The following is a 13,272-nucleotide window of genomic DNA, read 5'->3' as shown; positions in this document are numbered from 1 at the left end:
ATTGATTTTTCTGTTTTTATTTCTAATACATTTGAAAACATTTCTACAAACCAGTTTTTGCTTTGTCATTATGGGGCATTGTGTGTAGATTGACGAGGAAATGTTATTATTCAGTTTTAGAATAACGTTTCAATGTAACAAAAATGTGGAAAAAGTCAGGGGTCTGAAATATATTCCGAAGGCACTGTAGGCTTAACGCCAGTCATGTTTTGACAAATATAAAGTAGAATAATGGTTGGGTTTCGGAGAATAATTATTCATATCTAAAGGCTTGATTCTGTCGGCATACTTGATTCTGTCGGAATAGTGATTCTGTCGGATACTTGAGGCTTGATTCTGTCGGCATACTGAGGCTTGTTCTGTCGGCATTGAGGCACTGTTCGTTCTGATAGGGGAGAGAGGTCACTGCAACATCACCCACCTTGCAATCTGAGCAGAGGCAGTCAACATTTTTAAAATACATTACATGAACAAAAGTATGTGGACAACTGCTCGTCCAACATCTCATTCCAAAATGATGAGCATTAATATGGAGTTGGTCCCCCCTTTGCTGCTATAACAGCCTCCACTCTTCTGGGAAGGCTTTCACTAGATGTTGGAACATTGCTGAAGGACTTGCTTCCTTTCAGCCACAAGAGCATTAGTGAGGTCAGGGCACTGATGTTGGGCGATTAGGCCTGGCTCGCAGTCGGTGTTCCAATTCATCCCAAAGGTGTTCGATTGGGTTAAGGTCAGGGCTCTGTGCAGGCCAGTCAAGTTCTTTCACACTTACAGTTGCGCGGGACAGCTCTAGCTGGGGAAATTTGACGAACTGACTTGTTGGAAAGGTGGTATCCTATGATGGTGCTACATTGAAAGCAGTGGTGGAAATCCCTGCCGGCCAAACCTCCCCGTAACCCGGACGACGCTGAAACATCTGCGCTTATAGCTCCTGCCTTGTGCGCATTGCTGCGCTTACAATGTGAAGAAATAGCCCAATACTTTATCAACATTTTAAGCTAAACGTTCTGATCTGTTGCATCATTTGCTTTTTAAAAGTGTTTTTTTGACGTGCAGTGGTTGTATTAATTTGGGATCTATCGCTTCCCACAACTGTACCAGAGTATGTTTGGAATTTTCCTTTCGCGTCACGAGAGGAGGACAATCTGACCAATAGAATAGGTAAACTTTTGTAGTATGGCGGATTAGGATTCATAGGCTAGTGCTTTTGCTGTTCGTTAGGACTACTCATCTTGTTGGCTGACGAAAAGTATGTGGACAGTTCATATTCGGATTCGATAAGGAGGCGCATGGTTGCATTCCCGATGTCTGTCTTCACTTGTAGACTACTTTGGAGCTGCGATACCTTGGAGAAGGATCTGATCACGTGACAGGCATTGCTATAAGAAATTAGATATCTGAGCAAGCCATGTGAGCTGGGAGAAGGGAATTCTCAAGGGCACAACAGACACTTTGGTTGCAAAAGGCATGGATTTCTTTTAGGGTATTAAGAATACTATTGCTGTCTTAAATGCAACCTTGCTTTCCAACTGCATGAACGGGCGGTGTAGCCTAGTGGTTAGAGTGGAGGGGCGGTAGGTAGCCTAGTGGTTAAAGTGAGGGGCGGTAGGTAGCCTAGTGGTTAGAGCGTTGGACTAATAACCGAAAGGTTGCTGGATCGAATCCCCGAGCTGACAAGGTAAAAATCCGTTGTTCTGCCCTGACAGAGTAGTTAACCCACTGTTCCCAGGTAGACCATCATTGTAAATAAGAATTTGTTCTTAACTGACTTGCCTAGTTAAATAAGGTTACATTTAATAAATAAAAAAATGTAATTGAACAATTAAATGCATGAGGCAGACTGATTGGTTCTGATGACAGGGATACGGCAGCGAAATGACAGGCAAACGACACAGTAACCATGCGATAATACACCTTCAATGCTAATGTATTTCTTGTTTTTGCCTTGACAGCCTTCCCCTGGTTCGGGGTGACACGTGGCCCAGGTACAGGACACAGTGGACAGGGATTCACTTTTTTAAATATATTTTTTTAAGCTTGCAAGGTCTGCATTTTATAATTTATGGAAGTGTTTAAAATCTGAAATGTTTCAGGACAGTGCTGTTCACCAATGCCAATTCAAATCCATTTGTTGTATTGGTTTTATATACAGTATCTACATGCTTTGACAACAGTTCAAAGTCATTTTTACTGTTCGTCAATGGACTGGGTTTTCCCAGGTCAATGACCTAAGTGAGAGTTGTTTTCTAGCATGTGGYGAGTCATTGTACAGAAAGGAACTGTCATCTTCAAAAAGCCCCAGATTTGTAGTTTTCCTCATTTAAAAAGAGAGAGAATCATCATACCATGTAATGTCAACAGAGATTACAGAGAAAAACAATCATTTACAACTCTCTTCTTTACTACGAAGAGACAGAATCATTAGATCATTTGTTTTGGTACTGTCCATATGTAGTTTGTTTTAGGTTGCAGGTTCAGGAATGGCTGAATAATTGAAACATTTACCTGGAGCTAACTCTGCAAATAGCACTGCTGGGTGATTTTAAAAAGTCATAGTCAATCAATCAATAGTAGATACTGTCTGTCTGCRCGTTGCACAGGGACAGTCTATATTTACCATGTTCCCTAGACAGTAGARACTGTCTGTCTGCTCGTTGCACAGGGACAGTCTATATGTACCATGTTCCCTAGACAGTAGATACTGTCTGTCTGCTCTTTGCACAGGGACAGTCTATATGTACCATGTTCCCTGGACAGTAGATACTGTCTGTTCTGCTCGTTTGCACAGGACAGTCTATATTTACCATGTTCCTGGACAGTAGATACTGTCTGTCTGCTCGTTGCACAGGGACAGTCTATATTACCATGTTCCCTGACAGTAGATACTGTCTGTCTGCTCTTTGCACAGGACAGTCTATATGTACCATGTTCCTGGACGGTAGAATACTGTCTGTCTGCTCTTTGCACAGGGACAGTCTATATTTTACCATGTTCCCTGACAGTAGATACTGTCTGTCTGCTCGTTGCACAGGGACAGTCTATATTTACCATGTTCCCTGAGGTAGATACTGTCTGTCTGCTCGTTGCACAGGGACAGTCTATATTTACCATGTTCCCTGACGGTAGATACTGTCTGTCTGCTCGTTGCACAGGGACAGTCTATATTTACCATGTTCCCTGGACAGTAGATACTGTCTGTCTGCTCGTTGCACAGGGACAGTCTATATTTACCATGTTCCCTGGACAGTAGATACTGTCTGCTCTGCTCGTTGCACAGGACAGTCTATATTTACCATGTCCCTGACAGTAGATACTGTCTGCCTGCTCGTTGCACAGGGACAGTCTATATTTTACCATGTTCCCTAGACGGTAGATACTGTCTGTCTGCCTTTGCACAGGGACAGTCTATATTTACCATGTTCCCTGGACAGTAGATACTGTCTGTCTGCTCTTGCACAGGACAGTCATATTTACATCAGTTCAACCTTGGAACATGCTCTACATAGAAAACTGTCACAGGGATGAAACTGAAATGTTGCTGGTATTTGTCATTTTTAAGCTTTCCGTTAACCAAGTTATCCTTAAACCAACCTAAGCCTGACTTAACCACGGCAAGTTATCCTTCTTTGAAAGAGTTAAGTCAGGCTTAGGTTGGTTTAAGGATTACTTGGTCATGGTTAAGTTAGGCTTAGGTTGGTTTAAGGATTACTTGGTCATGGTTAAGTGAGCTTAGGTTGGTTTAAAGATTACTTGGTCATGGTTAGTCAGGCTTAGGTTGGTTTAAGGATTACTTGGTCATGGTTAAGTCGGGGTTAGGTTGGTTTAATTAAAGGATAACTTGACCAGGGTTAACTTGACCAGGGTTAACTTGACCAGGGTTAACTTGACCAGGGTTAACTTGACCACTTGACCAGGGTTAACTTGACCAGGGTTAACTGACCAGGGTTAACTTGACCAGGGTTAACTTGACAGGGTTAACTTGACCAGGGTTAACTTGACAGGGTTAAGTCAGGGTTGGTTGGCAAAAGGATCTGTTTTGGAAAAAGAACATAATTGTCATGATCAAGTGAAAGCACAGAATAAAATCTACTTGAGTAAAAGTCTAAAAGTATTTGGTTTTAAATATAACTTAAGTATCAAAAGTATAAATCATTTCAAATTCCTTATATTAGACAAACCAGACGGCGCCATTTTTATTTTTAAATGTACGGATATCTAGGGTCACACTCCAACACATAATTTACAAATGAAGCGTTGGGTTTAGTGAGTCCTCCAGATCAGAGGCAGTAGGGAAGAGCAGGGATGTTCTCTTGATAAGTGTGTGAATTTGACCATTGTCTTGTCCTGCTAAGCATTCAAAATGTAAGTACTTTGGGTGTCAGGGAAAATGTAAGGAATAAAAAGTACATTATTTTCTTTAGGAATGTAGTGGAGTAAAAGTACACGTTGTCAAAAAATATAAATAGTCCCAAGTACAGATACCCTAAAAAAACTACTTAAGTAGTACTTTTTAAAAGTATTTTTACTTAAGTATTTATACCACTGAAAAGGATAACTTGGCTGTGGTTAAGTCAGGGTTAATTAAGTGACAGTTCCTTGGCCTTGTGACAGTTCCTGAGGGTTTTGGGTCAGCTTACAGTTCCACTGTGACRTGTTCTGCCTACCCCCACAAGCACTCTCTGTCTCAGGCTGAGAGGGGACTCCTTTTTAGGCAACTGTTGTGTGTTCATTCAGAACCACTTTCCATGACCCTTCCCCAGCACGAGGGGGCGAAACCGTAACTTGAAGCATGCACGTGTGTAACTAAAAAATGTCAAACATTTTACGATTTGATGTCAATGTGCCCACTGATCCCTTCTCTGTGTCCTCCTCTCAGTCTTGGTGGGGGTACGTTCCTGGGCCTGTGCTGCCTGCTGACTGGCTGTGAGACTTTTGAAGAGGCTCTGGATATGGCTAGCAGAGGCGACAGCAGCAATGTGGACAAGCTGGTGAGGGATATCTACGGAGGAGACTATGAACGCTTCAGCCTCCAAGGATCTGCTGTGGCCTCCAGGTGAAGGAGGGACCACTCAGTACTGGGACATTATACTGGATATYTGTTTATATATGTTCCATTATATCAACCATGATAATATATACACTGAACAAAAATATATAAATGCAACCTGCAACAATTTGAAATATTGAAGGAAATCAGTTAAATGCCAAGAGTGTGCAAAGCTGTCATCAAGGTAAAGGGTGGCTACTTTAAAGAATCTAAAATATATACTTATTTTGATTTGTTTAACACTTTTGTTTGGTTACTACATGATTACATATGTGTTATTTCATAGTTTCAATGTCTTTACTACCATTCTACAATGTAGAAAATAGTAAAAAATAAAGAGAAACCCTGGAATGAGTAGGTGTGTCAACTTTTGACTGGTACTGTATGCATGTACAGTTGAAGTCGGAAGTTTACATACACTTAGGTTGGAGTCATTAACACTCGTTTTTCAACCACTCCACAAATMTCTTGTTAACAAACTATAGTTTTGGCAAGTCGGTTAGGACATCTACTTTGTGTATGACAAGTAATTTTTACAACAATTGTTWACAGACWMATWATTCACTGTATCACAATTCCAGTGGGTCAGAAGTTTACATACACTAAGTTGACTGTGCCTTTAAACAGCAAGGAAAATTCCAGAAAATGATGTCATGGCTTTAGAAGCTTCTGATAGGCTAACATAATTTGAGTCAATTGGAGGTGTACCTGTGGATGTATTTCAATGCATACCTTCAAACTCAGTGCCTCTTTGCTTGACATCATGGGGAAATCAGCCAAGACCAGATAAAATAAATTGTAGACCTCCACAAGTCTGGTTCATCCTTGGGAGCAATTTCCAAATGAATGAAGGTACCACGTTCATCTTTACAAACAATAGTACGCAAGTATAAACACCATGGGACCACGCAGCCTTCATACCGCTCAGGAAGGAGACGCATTCTGTCTCCTAGAGATGAACGTACTATTGTACGTATGCTAGAGGAAACAGGTACAAAAGTATCTATATCCACAGTAAAACGAGTCCTCTGGCCGGATGAAACAAAAATAGAACTCTTTGGCCATAATGACCATCGTTATGTTTGGAGGAAAAAGGGGGAGACTTGCAAGCCGAAGAACACCATCCCAACTGTGAAGCATGGGGCAGCATCATGTTGTCTGGGTGCTTTGCTGCAGGAGGGACTGGTGCACTTCACAAAATAGATGGCATCATGAGGCAGGAAAAGTATGTGGATATATTGAAGCAACATCTCAAGACATCAGTCAGGAAGTTAAAGCTTGGTCGCAAATGGACAATGACCCCAAGTATACTTCCAAAGTTGTGGCAAAATGGCTTAAGGACAACAAAGTCGAGGTATTGGAGTGGCCATCACAAAGCCCTGACCTCAATCGCATAGAAAATGTGTGTGCAGAACTGAAAAAGTGTATGCGAGCAAGGAGGCCTACAAACCTGTCTCAGTTACACCAGCTCTGTCAGGAGGAATGAGCCAAAATTCATCCAACATATTGTGGGAAGCTTGTGGAAGGCTACCCGAAACATTTGACCCAAGTTAAACAATTTAAAGGCAATGCTACCAAATACTAAATGAGTGTATGTAAACTTCTGACCCACTGGGAATGTGATGAAAGAAATAAAAGCTGAAATAAATCATTCTCTCTACTATTATTCTGACATTTCACATTCTTAAAATAAAGTGGTGATCCTAACTGACCTAAGACAGGGAATTCTTACTAGGATTAAATGTSAGAAATTGTTAACTGAGTTTTTAAATGTATTTGGCTAAGGTGTATGTAAACTTCTGACTTCAAATGTATGTGTATATATACACATACACATATATGTATGTATGTGTGTGTGTGTGTGTGTGTGTGTGTGTGTGTGTGTGTGTATTTAACCATAAATGTAATTGTTATGGTAGTTAATGAACTGTAAAAGCACACGGATATAAGCTACAACTACACAGTACAAGGTGCAATGTAGGTTAAGTAACAGTGTCTTTGTCCCAGAAGTGATCTTTATCACTGGTCTTGAGTTACGATGTTCAATTCTCTTTTGTAATTCTTAACAAAACTCTCTTTTTGTTATTGTTTTTCAATTAAAGAAGAATTTTGTTGATTCCTAATAGAAGTTCCTGTGATTCTTATGTTATGCTTTTGTTCTTTTAAAACACAGCTTTGGCCACATGATGAGCAAGCAGAAACGAGACTCCATCAGCAAAGAGGACCTGGCGCGGGCGATGCTGGTCACCATCACCAATAACATAGGTTCCATCGCACGCATGTGTGCCGTCAACGAGGTAACCGCACAAACATTCTCCCTGCAGTTCGCATCATATTAATATTCATTCACTCTTATGTTTTCAGGAGAAGTCGTTGTCTAAAGGGCTTATTTGTATTTACACTTTTTTTCTTTTTTTTTACATCTGAGTCATTTTAGTCAGTTATCCAGAGTGACTTAGTCAGTGTATTCATCTTAAGGTAGTGTAACCGGTGTGAAATGGCTAGCTCGTTAGCGGTGCGCGCTAGTAGCGTTTCAATCGATGACGTCACTCACTCTGAGACCTTGAAGTAAGTTGTTCCCTTGCTCTGTAAGAGCTGTGCGGGTTTTGTTGAGCGATAGATAACGATGCTTCGCGGGAGGCAGTTGATGACGTGTTCAGGTGGTCCCTGGTTCGAGCCCAGGTTGGCGGCAAGGAGGGGAACGGAAGCAATACTGTTTCAGTAGCTAGGTGAGACGGCCACATTTCACTCTTTTTTTGGGGTGGTTTTCTGTTTTGCTTTCAGCTTCTTTACAGTGTTTCCTTGTGGCGTGGTGATCAAGCAGCATTGTACAGGGCTTTCAAAGCGCACAGAACTTCATCTCCGCCACCATCTGGGCCGTAGACCTTTTCCAAAAGCCTGAACTACAGTATAGAATACTTTATTGCCAAGCAACAATGTTTTAGTGTCCGTGATCTCTCTCTAATAGTGATAGTTCTGACAAAAGGCCAAGAGGCCGACACATAAGCGTGAATAAAATAAGTGATACTAGCAAAGAGCAGTGTGCAGGTTTCTCTTTTATTTGACGTTCCCACACACCTGCTACAAGATCACTCAGATGTGGGGCTGCTTTTTAAAAATGTTTGTGTCAGTGATAGTACAGACAGGACAATAAGTGCAAGGCAGTTCAGTTCAACGGCGACACAACAGTACAGATACTGTACCAGCTGACTTCTCAGCTCTGGCCTTGTACACTGATAACAGGGGAAGTACAGCAGACTTTTAGCTCCACTTTGTGGTAATCATGAGTACTTATTTATTAGGATCCCCATTGGCTGTTGGTATTTTATTAGGATCCCCATTGGCTGTTGGGATTTCATTAGGATCCCCATTGGCTGTTGGTACTTTATTAGGATCCCTATTGGCTGTTGGTACTTTATTAGGATCCCCATTGGCTGTTGTTTTTTTTCTTAGGATCCCCATTGGCTGTTGGTATTTTCTTAGGATCCCCATTGGCTGTTGGTACTTTATTAGGATCCCCATTGGCTGTTGGTATTTTATTAGGATCCCCATTGGCTGTTGGTACTTTATTAGGATCCCCATTGGCTGTTGGTACTTTATTAGGATCCCCATTGGCTGTTGGTGTTTTATTAGGATCCCCATTGGCTGTTACAAAAGCAGCAGCTACTCTTCAAGTCCACACAACATGAAACATGACATAATACAGAACATTAATAGACAACAACAGCTCAAGGACAGAAGTACATAAATAAAAATGTTTCTGGAGTTCTGTTATAAACTGTGTATTGACTGTCTCTGTATGTTTTGGATACATGACATGTTTTGCATTGAAATGATGCCACTACACTGACATTTTCACTTTCAGAAAATCGAGAGAGTTGTGTTTGTTGGGAATTTCTTACGGATCAACACRGTGTCTACRAAGCTGCTGGCCTACGCCATGGACTTCTGGTCCAAGGGACAACTGAAGGCCTTGTTCTTAGAACACGAGGTACAACACTTGAGTTGGAAGATTTAGATTCTGTCAGACTGAATGTAAACAAAGTTGTCAACTCTACCCCCGTAGCTCCCAGATGTCATAATCATAATTTGAGTAATAATGCTATATTTACCACGTTGTATGTTTTCTGTAGGGATATTTTGGCGCGGTTGGGGCATTCCTGGAGCTGTTGAAGTCGTCTGAGGAGCCATGATGACGTGCCCATYTCATCCCTCAAGAAGCTGCCGACAAGCCCATACAGGAAACTGGAAAAAGCCATTTAATAGTTTAACTCTAAATATCTTTTWAWKTCTCTTCCCTAAAATCCCCTCYAATAGAGGTTTTAATAAAGCTAATGTAATGTCTCATGTCATGAACCCTGCCTGGGTGGCAGGTAAGCGCTAAGGGTCACAGAGACGGTGTTAGTTCTTGGTACTGTGTGTAAATATCTATTTTCGTAGTTCTAGAGTGCACTAAAGCCAAAACCTGCTGAGATTTCACCTGTGTGACAGGAGTCTGCAGTCTTCGGTATAGAGGAAAGGGAGTTTCTCTCAACATATGAATATTGCCTGGTCTGCTGCTGTTGTTCTGTCCATCTTTGTGAAAAAGGGGGAAAGGGGTTTAGTTCCATTTGTATCAAATGAAGGGACCAAAGAGGCTGATTCATCATATTTGACTGTCCCTTGTAATTCAGCGTGTCACAACGAGGGTCCACTGTCCTCTGTCGCTTGTGGCACATTTCATCTTAGCTTTATTAACACATCATGGTTAACAGATATGGGGTGTTATAAACCCTTGGTTCACCAGCCTCCTCAAACTCTCTAGTCTCTAGTCTCTTTTAGTGATGAAGTTCTGTTGGTACGTCTGTCAGGTTAAGATATATGTTACGATCTTGATACTTTGGTTATTTTGAGATGCTCCACGTCCAGTCCAGTACAAGTGTCCACTTCTGTTTGTTTCACACCTGCCTATCTCACTAAGAAAGTGTGCCCGATCTTCTCCAAACCTCGGTCCATGACGACACCCACTCTACAGCCAGTGGTGATGTAGCATCGCCTAGTGTTTGAATTGCCTAGTAAGCACTGTTTTGTGGTGTTTTATCTAACGTATTTTGTAAGAAAGGTACATAACTACTGGCAGCAGTTAGTCTACATAGTGATTTTTTTTTTAAAGTATTTTATCTTGTGTGGTAGTTTCTCACCCAGTGCAAAGGGTTCATTACCTGCAGTTGACAGAAAATCTCTATTTTGGCCCCCAAAGCAATTCCCATAGCTGCTAATCAATTTTCTTGTTTTATACATCAGTTAAAGCTGTTCAATGTGAATGTGCTTGTAGCTAGAAAAGTGAAGGACCATTACACTAGACATGTTTTACCTGTTGGCTTAGGTATTTCAAACAGCAGCAATAACTAAAACAGCCCATTTATTGCGTCCATCGTTAACGACCTCCTAAAACGTTGGCACTTCCTGTTAGAATCCAATGTCTCAACCTTTGCTATTATGACATCACAGAATGTTCTGTTTTTTGCCTTCCTCCTCTCCCTGTTGGTTAATGGCCTCCGCCTATCAGGTGGCACCGTTGTCAAACTGGGTAGCAGTTTACTGACTGGCTACTCTGTGCCACTCACTTCTCACCTCAAACCTGTTTTTGTTGCCTTTTTGTTATTTTAGTAGAACTACTATGTTTCTGTGCCCTACGGTCTCTCTTTCTTCATGTAAAGTGTTTACGGTTCAGTGTGGTTCTTTGTGAAGGCCCCAGTTAGACCTACGTGAAGTCAGAGTTCCACTGCAACATGGAGTTTGGTCGGGTTAGTAGATGGTATCATTCAACTGCATGGGATTCTGACTTGATTTCATAAAGATCTTTATTTTATTTATTTTTTAATTTTGAGGGGGGATGATTTTTCAAATGTTCATTTTGTGTGGTTTTCTGTATCGTTTGTTGTTTTTGGCTCAGAGTTATTGCAASCATCCCCTGTTCACTTTTGCATGCATGTACTAGTCTGGATCAATTAAAGTTAAATTTGAGTTAAATTTGGGATGACCATTTCAATATTTATGACCCCTCCCAAATAGTAGATTTGTATATTATATTTACTCCCAATAGCAGGTACCAATGTATATTATATGTATTGAAGTGTAATAACTACTGATGTGATAAAATGAAGTGTTGAAACACCTCAAGCCTCTGAAAACCAACGTCCTGTAAAGATGCGTCAGTAACTGACGTCCCTGTGCTGTGAGAACGTAATATTACGTAAAGACGTTTCTCTGTACTTACAAACCTCAAATTTCCTGCCAAGTTAAATAGTCAAGTTAAAATATAAAGTTTTATTTTTATTTTTACATCAATGTATTAGACACTCCTGATGACTGACTACCTACAAGTCTGGTATTGAAGCCTTGTGAATATATGACTGCCTTTCGAGTCAGTTTTAGTATGTTAGCATGGCTCAATATGAAGCTCCTCTTCCTCTAGTATTTACATAGTGTATGCAGCTCATGAATTGGAGCCATCAAATCTGTATCATGTAAGAGCTCTGTTGGTACAGAAGTGTGTACAAGGAATATTACTTGCCACAGCACACGAACATTTGCCTCATGCATCTGCTTTAAGCCCATGATAAAGCTCTATTGAGTGATTTGGAGTTAAAGCAGAATCCTCAGAGGTATCCCTTGACCCTCGTTAGTGTTAATGAACAGGAGAAGCCTTAGTGGTGGTATCCCTTGACCCTCGTTAGTGTTAATGAACAGGAGAAGCCTTAGTGGTATCCCTTGACCCTCGTTAGTGTTAATGAACAGGAGAAGCCTTAGTGGTATCCCTTGACCCTCGTTAGTGTTAATGAACAGAGACCTTCAGTTATCCTGACCCTCGTTAGTGTTAATGAACAGGAGAAGTGTCAGAGGTATCCTTTGACCCTCGTTAGTGTTAATGAACAGGAGTTTGATCCCTGATAACGATCAGAGAACATGCTATAATACAGTAGCTTCTGTATGAATCAATTTTTTTAAATGTTCTAGCAATGCTGCAAATTCTGCCAATAACCCCAAAACAAGCAAGTGATTTGGTTGTTCAAAGCTTTTGTTTTGTAATCTTAAGAATTATGCAAACTGGTTTATCTTTTGATTTGAGAATTTATTTTTTATTGAGTTTCTTCTGCTGATATTTAAACATCACCGTCTATAGTCTGGAAAGCTTAGTAGGATGGGCCTTTTTATCACGCTGATCTGATAGGACGGGCCTTTTTATCACACTGATCTGATAGGACGGACCTTTTTATCACGCTGATCTGATAGGACGGGCCTTTTTATCACGCTGATCTGATAGGATGGGCCTTTTTATTATGTTGATCTGAATGTACTGTACCTGTAAATATATCTGCCAGAAATCCTTTCTGCTAATGCAATGTCTAACCTCTTTACTGTGTCTAAGGCTACGTTTACACAGTCAGCCCAATTCTGATCTTTTGCCCAATCAGATCAGATCTTTTGCCAATATTGGGGCAAAATATCAGAATTGGGCTGCCTGTGTAAATGCAACTTAAGAAAAATTACAAGAAAAGGAACACTGGGAATATGCTGTGCACAATGTGTATGTTATGGAATTTAACAGTTATTTTCTGAAATGAATAAATTTGTGAAGCTATTAAGACGTGTTAATTGTTGATTCTTTATTTGTATTTTTATTTAACGAGGCAAGACAGTTAAGAACAAAGTCTTATTTACAGTGAAGGTCTACCCTGTCCAAACCCTAACCTGGATGACGCTGGGTTTGGTGATTCTTGATGCTGTCAGGGAGAGGGGGGATTGGTGATTCTTGATGCTGTCAGGGAGAGAGGGGGGATTGGTGATTCTTGATGCTGTCAGGGAGAGAGGGGGGATTGGTGATTCTTGATGATTCTGATGTGTCAGGGAGAGGGGGATTGGTGATTCTTGGATGCTGTCAGGGAGAGGGGGGATTGGTGATTCTTATGCTGTCAGGGAGAGGGGGGATTGGTGTTCTTGATGCTGTCGGGGGGATTGGTGATTCTTGATGCTGAGGGAGAGGGGGGATTGGTGATTCTTGATGCTGTCAGGGAGAGGGGGGATTGGTGATTTCTTGATGCTATCTGGGCGAGGGGGATTGGTGATTCTTTGGATGCTGTCAGGGAGAGGGGGTTGGTGATTCTTGATGCTGTCAGGGAGAGGGGGATTGGTGATTCTTGATGCTGTCAGGGAGAGGGGGAATTGTCGATTCTATGCTGTCA

The 13,272-nt window shown here is 41.2% G+C and overlaps 1 pseudogene; it reads left to right on the top strand.

Moving 5' to 3' along the window:
• LOC112069985 (pantothenate kinase 1-like) overlaps window positions 1–12,675 on the top strand; it is a 35,803-nt pseudogene extending 23,128 nt beyond the window's left edge.
• Window positions 12,676–13,272: the final 597 nt, after the last annotated feature.

Source organism: Salvelinus sp. IW2-2015, unplaced genomic scaffold (genome assembly GCF_002910315.2).
Source record: "Salvelinus sp. IW2-2015 unplaced genomic scaffold, ASM291031v2 Un_scaffold1187, whole genome shotgun sequence".
In the NCBI taxonomy this organism is placed as follows: Eukaryota; Metazoa; Chordata; class Actinopteri; order Salmoniformes; family Salmonidae; genus Salvelinus; species Salvelinus sp. IW2-2015.
Note: the sequence above shows the minus strand (reverse complement) of the source record. Positions and strands in the feature narration are given on the sequence as shown.